Source organism: Panicum hallii, chromosome 5 (assembly GCF_002211085.1).
Source record: "Panicum hallii strain FIL2 chromosome 5, PHallii_v3.1, whole genome shotgun sequence".
NCBI classification, from domain to species: Eukaryota; Viridiplantae; Streptophyta; class Magnoliopsida; order Poales; family Poaceae; genus Panicum; species Panicum hallii.
Genome location: NC_038046.1, coordinates 32791632 through 32801529, shown reverse-complemented (window position 1 = coordinate 32801529; position 9898 = coordinate 32791632). Strand labels below are relative to the sequence as shown.

The 9898-nt window shown below is 42.0% G+C and overlaps 1 non-coding gene across 1 annotated transcript; it reads right to left on the bottom strand.

Moving 5' to 3' along the window:
* Nucleotides 1-775: 775 nt before the first annotated feature.
* Nucleotides 776-882, bottom strand: LOC112896049. Its single transcript, XR_003229339.1, has one exon. It is a non-coding gene; the product is annotated as a small nucleolar RNA R71 (small nucleolar RNA).
* Between the last annotated feature and the right edge of the window lie 9016 nt (nt 883-9898).

The window sequence follows — 9898 nt, the reverse complement described above, 5'->3', positions numbered from 1 at the left end:
AAGGCTTTTGTTATAATTCAAACAAAATGCTTTAATGTTTAGGGCCTTTTTGCCAAATTGCATGCAGTGTAATCATGACTAACCTTTTTACACTTTAACCCTTAAGTAAATCTAAGTTTTACTTTTATCTTTTCACCATTTCACATGTAAATCCTTATATCTTTGTGTTAATTACACATAGGTCCTTAGTTTCATACAAAGTCTATTTCTCTTAGGTTTTAACTTAATATTTGTACTTTTCTTCTCTATGGTCATTTGAATTTGACATTTAATAGCATTTTTACACAATTACACATAGGGACTTATAAAATTCATAATTTACAAATATACCCCTAGTTCTTTGTACAACTTGTATGTATTATAGCAAGCATACCTATATCACATTAATACCTAGTGTCTATACCCTTAATTACCTGAATGTTACACTCCGCGAGTTCTCAACCCTGTCCAGTGGCCATGTCCCTACGGGGCTGAACACTAACCTAGGCCTGATGGCTTTGAGCTGAAGACTATGCTCGTCAACATGACGTAGGCCACTCCTTTCTGCTGGTAAGACCTTGGAGGATGCAAATGCCCATCTAAAGAATTTTCTAGAAGTGAGTAACAACATCATCCCAAAGGTTCAACTTTAGAAGCCATTGAACTTCATCAATTCCCTTTCTCTTTGCTCGAAAAGGCAAAAATTTGGTACTATACCAACAAGGAGGCATTCATAACTTAGAATGCATGCTCCAATGCATTCCTGGCCGAGTACTTCTCAGAGGGCAAAACCAATACCTTCCGGAATAGGATTTCAAGCTTTTAGTATCTCCAAGATGAGACTATGCCAAATGCATGGGAATGTCTCTAGGATTACATCGCAGCATGCTCGCACCATGGTATGGAAGATTGGCTCATCATCTAGAACTTCTTCCATGGCCTGAGCATTCCTTTCTCTTGATGCTGCCAGAGCTCTCACACTAATCAACAAGATTGTCGCCAACTAGAGTTGGAAGGATGAGAGGCAGCCATCCTGCACAAGAGGAGTACACCAAATTGAAGTTGTAGATATGTTGGCCGCCGAGATGGATCTCCTCATTAAGAAGCTGGAATCTTCAACACAGGAGATTAATCTTCTCAGATCACATGCGGAAATTCTGAATATATAGGTAACAGTTGCCTGTCACTTCAGGTTATTGGAAAAGATGGAACTCCAAGCCCATCCTCCCCTTTGGTCAATATCAAAGTAAACCATTTAATAACAATTTTCAACCTTATACGATTCGAGATTCATGGTCGGTGTAGGTCCACCCGTTAGGGCGGGGTCTAGCTGATGCCTAGGACTTTGACCCACTCCACAACTTCTCCACAGAAACTTGCTAGTTTGTCGTGCCAACCAGAGCTGCTAGGTCTTAGGCTCATCTCCCTATGGGGATTCCATCATCCATCTCCCCGGGCTTGCATGGTCGAACTGGAGGCGGCCGTGCTCGTGGCTTGTGGGGCTGGTTACATCATGGTTCCATGTGCTCCTCTCCCACAAGATCGGCCTGGTCGTATTAGAGTCCAACAAGGGCACCCGCAATGACTATCATCCCCCACGACTCTGACCATAGCTATTCAGGGAGCTGCTCCTCCCCTGCGTCCGCACCCTAATGGTCATCAGCCTCGATGGGCGACCACTAACGTGGTGGCGGGGTGCGAGGACATAGGTCGGCATATCCATGAGTCCAATCAGCAGAGACCGCGGTTTGTTGCACGGTCGCTGATGCCGGTGCTAGGAAACCGCGGCATCTGATATCAGACTAAAAATTTCGGATGCGTCGGTTCCCTAACAAGGAGTCCCCCAGCCGATGGTTAGGGCCCCACGGAGTGGCGGTATACGCTGCTCTGGTGGTGGAATCTTCTCGCTTGGGCTTCGCACGGAGGGATGACTCCCTCGGGAGCGATACTCTGAGAAGACCTTCTCGTCAAACTCATTTAAGTGACGTGATGATGCCCTTCTGATATCACGGCTCCTCAACACAGGATCAATGTACCTAAGATCGAATTTCCCCCTACCTAGCGTGCTAGCTATCGGCATGGGAATACCGCTCACGGGGGTCCATGCGAACCACTTTTGGGAGTTTGACCGGAGGAAAATGTCTCAAGCACATTGAGCGACCGATAAACGAATGACACAGGTTTTTTTTGTAGGTTCAGACCACTCGATATGCGAGGGAGTACTTGATTTGAGCAAAAATTATCTGGGTACAGATAAAGTACAATTCACTCATGTCCTTTACATAGAGCTCTCTCTTTCTCTCTAGGGTCCAACCCTTGCCCAGGCATTGATTCTCCCATTTTATACTACTCTGGGGGGTTTCACAGATGGTCGGGGGAAGAGATAAGGGGGTTAGGGAGGGGGTTCCTGTAGCCATGTCTAGAGTGATGGTGGCTCTGTACTCTTCTCCATACCAGTATTCGTCCTTCAGGCACACTGGTCAATGGCCATCCAAAGGGCTCGCTACGGATGCCGCACTAATTTGACCCATGATCACGACATGTGCCAAGGTCCCATACCCTAGCGAAGCTAGTGGGGGTGCATGGTATTGTCCATTGTCCAGTCTTTTGTGATGTCCTCACTCTCAGGGACCTAGGTTAGGTGCAAGCTGGTTTCTAAGGGGTATGGCCCCCATCCTTGCATGTGATGGTGACATGTCCACCCTTATGAGTTTGCCTGGCAGACGACATGACTGGGTGAGCGCGTGGCACGAACTGGTTGCTATAGGGTTCTCCTCCATGATGCAATGCGCCGCGCGAAAACTGCTGATGTGGTGTCAACTATGCATGTTACCTTGCCTGATGGGAACATGAGGTGGCCAATCTTCCATCAAGAGGATAACTATCGATTTGTCGATAACTGACACAAGCGATCCGGCTTCTGATCAACATGACCCGAGTCTACAATAGAAGCACCTCGTCACCTCTTGGTTATCAACTGTGTGTTGCCCATTTGACCTTTCCACGAAGGTTAATCCTTACGTCTGAATCGAAGAACACAAGCAAGAACAAAAAATAACATAACATTCTCAACTATGCTAGTAACCCTGCTTGATGAATGATTAAATGCTCGTAAAGTTGGGGTCTCACAAACCGATGATGACAAACTGTTCACGCCAGATTTAATCTAAGCAAAATCTATCCCTAACTTTGCCGATGTCAACAAGGAACCCTAGATGCGTCCCAAATGGACTCCAAAATGATACACGGACCAACAACCCAAAAGACGGTGGAGCAACACCCTGGCAGCTTTTGTATGTCCACTTATTTCTATGATTCCCATTGACTCAGACCATATAATAACTTGGACAGGTGGCATAGAAAAGCTTATCTCCTTAGCTTTCCATATACATGTAGAACATCAAAAATGGAGCCCGTACGTGGCCTAGGCAATGATTTTAGTATGGACTGCTCCTGGACTCCCAGACGGACTCGAATTCAGGATGTTGTTGGCCTCCTGCTTGGCTTGGACGCTGGCCCGATCTTCTTCTCCTCCAAGTCTCTCTCCAAACACTTCTTGGTCCTCTCCATTATTTCTAAGTACAATAACATCATTAGGTATTGTACCATTCTTACAATTATCAAATGTACATAGGAACAAGCTCACCTAATAATTTAGTTGATATGCTCAAACTCCAGTGATTAGTCCTTGTATATCCATGTGAAGAGCGTTTTTTTATCCGAAGGAGTGATGTCCCCATCACTACCAACCGTATTTATTGCTTCCGGTTTCTCGTTTGGCCACCCGAACCACGCTTAGAGGGCCACCCCACATGCCTTGGGGTTTAGAGCCTTTGGGGTTCCAGCCTGGGCGGTTGTCCCCTTTGAAAAAACCTTTGTGCAGGTCATGCAGGGGCCGGTAGAGTCCACATAATTGCAAGGACATAATCGCAAGGGGACCCCTAGTCTCTGATCGCCGATAAACGTCGAAGGTATGCGATGATAGGAGACCTCCGGTCCTCACCTCTGATCAAATTTATCAGTTTCAGTTTCTATTGTTTTATCGAGGGTTTGGTGATAACCTTGTAAAAAGCATCTGGTGATAACCTTATAACTGCTGCATTGACCAATTTGCCAGTTTCATCATTTTCTGCCCTTGGATGTACAACATAGTGAACTCTTTGAAGTGTTTCTCCATTGCCTTGACTGCTGCCAATTACCTGCTCCTGCTTCCCTGGCTTCATAAACTTTTTCCGCATGACTAGCTATGACCTCCAAATCCGATTTCCCAATAAAATTTTGTAGCCCCAATAGCAATGCTTCATACTTGGTCACATTGTCTTTTGTCTATCTTAGACTCTTAGTGACTTCGAGCCTTGCGGCAAACCCCATTTTGATTCCCAAAAGTGAAGCAATGATCGCAGATATTTCCACCCTATCAGTGCACCATGCTCCATCAAATTGAATTACCCATGGTGTTTCACTAATGGTCTACGATGAAATCAGCTAACACTTGAGACTTGATGGCACTCATTTTTTAAGAAAAATCCACAACAAATTCTGACAATTCTATTGGCTATTTACTTATTCTTCCGAAGCTTCTATATTGCAGAATAAGCCATTTATTGGTTGATTGGTGACCAGTAATATTTTATGAGCTTCGAAGTAATCCTACAATTCTTTGCTGCCATTAGCACTGCATAAGCAATTTTTTCAAGCTCCAAGTAAAATAACTTTGATCCTTCTCTGACACAAAATATACAGGTATTTGCTTTCTGGAATCTTTGAATTCCTTTTCTTGAAAAAGCGTTGCACTGACTGCTGAATACATGTATGACAGCAAAGTAGCCTTCAGTCTGGTGGGGACAAGGTTGTCATTTTCATCAAGTACTTTTTTTAATTCTGCAAACGTGTTATCTGTTCATTCCCTTTATTTTATCATTTTCTTCCGGAGCAACCGGAAGAAAGGCAAACTTCTTTCTATCCAACACGGAATGAACCTGTTGAATGCTGCAATTCTTCCTGATAGTTTTGCACACCTTTTTCTAGACTTGGGCTCTTCAGGGGCGGAGCTAGAATTTACGACCATTGATGTCACAGCGCAAATAATGTGTAGGAAAAGGTTTCAATTTCAGTTCAATGCGTAACAAAATATAATGTAACAATACAAAAGTCTTTACCTCTCATAGAAGCATCCTACGGTTACGATTCTTCATCTTTTGAAACCGATCAATTACAGCATTATCTGAGATTGTTGCGACAAAGGCTGGCTCAACAAAGCAAATGATGCAATCATTCATAAACGTGTTCCCGATGCGATTGCGTAATATTGTCTTCACAATTTTCATTGCCGAGAAGCACCTCACAACAGATGCTGTAGCAACTGGCAAAATAAGTACTAGCTTTAGAAGCTTATAGACCAAAGGAAAAGCTTGATGCTTGTTTGTGTCCACCATTAGTTTTGCAAGTGCAGTAATACTATTTAGGTTAGAGAATCTTTCATCAGCTTTTATATTGTCAATGTAAATAGGAAGCTCATGAGCAAGATCCTTCAACTGCTCTTGATTGAAATCATCTAGATGGAGCTTAGCCAATTCCATTAAGCTCTCCAATTTGAAGTCACCAAAAGAATCCTTCGGACTAAGTGCAGCCATGTAAGTAAGCAAACTAGAATTTGTTTCACCAAAGCGATCATTGAACTCTATGAGTAGCAAGTCAATAACTGAGTTCAAACAATTCCATCTATAATGCTGGTAGTTGGTTCGATTTGACTTTTTCCTTGGCTTGTGGCGATCAATATACTCTTCTTCCATGTCCAACTTTGGAATGCTATGTTCTTCACAAAAGGAATATATTGTCTGCAATAAAGATTCCCAACCATCATCTCTGATTTGTTGAAATTTTTGCTTTGTTAATTTTACCTCTGATATGGCCTCCAATATATCTTGATCTTTCCTTTGCAAACAAAGTGACAGGGAATTTGCATGTCCCAAGATCATCAACATCATGTGTAAGTGAAACACAAAATCAAAATCTTTGAGATAATCTAGCAGCCCACGTGCTTGGCGTCGTTTCTTGTCATTTGGGCCATCCTTTTCCACATATTGAAGTACTTCAATAACAGAAGGAAACAAACTGTTAAGACTCTTAAGAAGGGTCTTATAGTGAGAGCACCATCGTGTGTCTCGAGGTCTTTGTAGAGTTTTCTCTTGATTTAATCCTGTTCTGGTACTGATTTGTCCACTACCTATTGCTCTTTTTACTCTTTCTTGTTGACTTTGTCGTATCATGTCTTTTCTTTTGCAAGAAGCTCCGGCCACATTAAGGAGAAGAGATATCATATAAAAAAAATCACTAATATCATCATTCTTTTTTGCTACTGCCACTATGACTAATTGAAGTTGATGAGCAAAGCAGTGAACATAGTGTGCAGACCCATTCTCTCTCAGAATCAAAGCTCTTAATCCATTGAACTCACCTCTCATATTGCTTGCTCCATCGTAACCTTGGCCTCTCACTTGTTTCCAACTTAATTTGTACTTGGAAAATAAAGCATCAATATTAGACTTGAGACAGGCTGATGTTGTCTCAGCGACATGGACAACACCAATAAGTCTTTCTTTCAGTTCTCCGTGGTTATTAACATACCGCAAAACCACAGCATTTGTTCCTTATCAGAAACATCGGCAGATTCATCAACCAACAAACAAAACACATCACCACCAATTTCTTCAATGATAGAATTCACTATGATCTCTGCAAAGCAATTAGCAATGTCCTTTTGAATTTCTGGAGACACCATCTGATGATTCTCTGGAGCGTTTCTTAGTACAACCCTCTTTATTTTTTCATTTTGCTCAGCCAAAAGCTTCACTAACTCAAGGAAATTTCCCCTGATAGCAGAATCTTCAGATTCATTATGGCCACGAAAAGCTAATCCTTGATGCAACAAGTATCTAATAGCATTTATCGAAGTACTTAATCGAATAAAGTACTCCTCTTTCGCAACATCTTGTTGTTTCTTGAGAGCAAACTCAATAGATTGACTTGGCTTCAATAAATTGTTATACCTTTTGATAGCTGCATTGTGACAGCTTGTTACCCCTCCCACATGAGTGTCAAGTCTTGGTTTATTATTCCATCCAGAAAATCCTTTTGTTACAAATGCATCATTTCCAGCCTGACCGTCAATACAATCTCTAAACAGGTAGCAGTATAGACAAAATGCTTTATCCACCTTCTCACTATATTCTAGCCAATCATATTGTTCAAACCAGTCTGGGTTAAATCGACGTGGCTTTTTTCCAATGATTGTTTGAGGATAACTGAAACCAGGTTGTGGTCTATGAGGACCTCTAATCAAATATCTCCTCCTGATCTCTTCTTGTAATTTGAAGCCAGGATATTCTATTATTCTCTTTCTATCAGCCGGATCATAAGGAAGTTCATCTAAATTAACATCTTTTGGTGATAGTATCAAAGAAGTACGAGTTGGAGCACTGATGTTCGATGCACCTTTATTTTGCTGTGAAGATCCTTCATCCTGATCAGTAGCTGATGGTGGTGATTTTCTCTTCCAGAACCGTTCCATACTTCCTGGCTTCCTGCAGAATCTGCCAAGGACAATCGACATATGTGAGAGCCTAAAATATGATCAATCTCGGTTCTAGAATAAATTAGCAGCATAGCAGGGATAGGCGGATAGCTGAACAAACCTGTGCCTGGGCGATTCTCCTAGAGACAGAGACTACTCGTCGAACTGGAAGAGAAGGCGTCAGGCGGCGCGGTGCGTTCAGGCTCGATCAGGCTTCAGGCCTGGGCGCAATCGCTTTCTTGGATGCTGCCGGCCAGCCGCCAGAGGAACGGTTCGACTTCGACTAGGAAACGAAACGCCGCTGCTGCGGCCGCTGTGATTTGGATCGGAGCCAGATCGTTTTTGCCTTTTTGTGTTCTGTTCTGGGCCAATCAAGCCGAAAGCCTGGTCATCCATTGAGGTCACTTCGTTATATGGGTTGCTGTCCTGCCTGTTTGGTAGCATAGATGTAAACGGGCCAAGAAAAAGTCATTGCTGTCCAGGGACAGCATGAGCTTCACGTAGCTCCGCCCCTGGGGCTCTTCCATATCTGCCAAGGCCTTTATCTTGTCTGCATTAGCTTCGATGCCTTTGGTGAAAACGAAATCGTAAACATTCCCTTTGTGCACTCCGAACACACATTTTTCAGGATTCAAGCTCGGCTTTGTGGCCCATGGACTTGCGAAGGATTCCGCCAAATAAGCGATATGATCTTGCTTTCTTTTACTTGTTACTACGGTGTCATCAACGTATGCTAAGAAAATTCTACGAATTTGCTTGTCCAAGACTTCTGCAATCATTCTTGAAAAGGTTCCGCTGGTCTTTTAGAACCTTGGGCATTCTAACAAGGCAATAAGTTCCGAATGGAGTGATGAAACTGGTTTTTTTCATCTTTTTTTATCCATATCTGATGATATCTAGAGAAACAATCCAACAAAGAAAGCATTTCACTGCTAGCTGCATCATCAACTACGTTGTTAATTCTTGGTAATGGAAAGTCATCCTTCGGGCATGTTTTGTTAACATCTGTAAAATCAATACACATTCTCCACTTTCCATTCTTTTTCTTTACCAGGACTGCAGGACAATGTTATCCAACCATGTTGAATATTTTACCTTTGTGATAACCTTCGCATCTACCAGGCAACATTCTCCACTTTCCATTCTTCTTCTTTACCAGGATGGTGTTATCCAACCATGTTAAATATTTTACCTTTGTGATAACCTTCGCATCTACGAGGCAAGCTCAATCTCGAGCTACCCGGAAGCGTTAGTAATAAGTTCAAACCTTCGGAAGAAAATTTTTCCTTTTTATTTTCCCACCCTATTTTTCACCTTGTACTTACATGTGGGACCATGGTCAGTTTATGACGTTTTCGCAGACCTTATTTTGCGACAAAATCTCCTTGTAACAATGCGTGAGGTTTTCTGTTTGTCCTTGCCGACAACTTTTATGACATATTGTAACTTTATCACTAAATTTGCTCGGAAGTTTCCATCTAAAGACATCATAAAAACTTTATGATGTTTTCCATTTTTCATAAAACTACTGTCATAGATCAGCAGATTTCTTATAGTGATGTGTGTCAGATTATGTTTGTTAAGACGTAAGCCAGCTGCTTGTTCTTTGGTTACCAACAGGTTCAAGGTTGTTCATCTCATTACAAGAGAAATAATAATCCAAACCTGGTGTATCATTGCTAAGGCGTAGCGTCTTTGAGGGTAGTCATAGCAATAACATTGAATCCATCCGAAATCAAAGCTATCATCTCTCATAGAAAGATCGCGCAGAAACCCTACTCCATCATGTAACCTAGATCAAGGTATGACTAGGCGTAGTCTCAAGCCGCCACACCCCCCCCCCCCCCGCCAAAACAAGATGTTGAGTAGAATGATTCCTAGAGCTCCTATCGAAAAAAAGTAAATGTTCTACTATTAACAACTTGAATATATACAACAATGCATTTGATCTAGAGCTTATCATCCAAACGGTTGTCCATGTAACATTGCTCTCGGTACAATTAGAAGCATTACCACTATGAATTGGTGTAAAAAAAGGGTTAGAATTTGGTATATAGGTATATCTGTTTAGGATCCTTTTGTTACAAAACTAGACAAATTATGGTACATTTTAATTTCAAATATTACAAAATAATTCATGATTATAATAAGTGAACTTGTGACAAAGCATGTGCTTGTCTTCATGATTAAAAACATATTTAACATAAACAAAATCAACAAGAGAAGGTCGAGAATAGACCCTTGGGCGGGCCGGTGATGGAGGCACTGGATGTGCCGTTACCAAATGAAGTAGATATACTACTCAGCTAGCCTTACTTGAAGTAGCTGTATAATTTTGATGCAGGA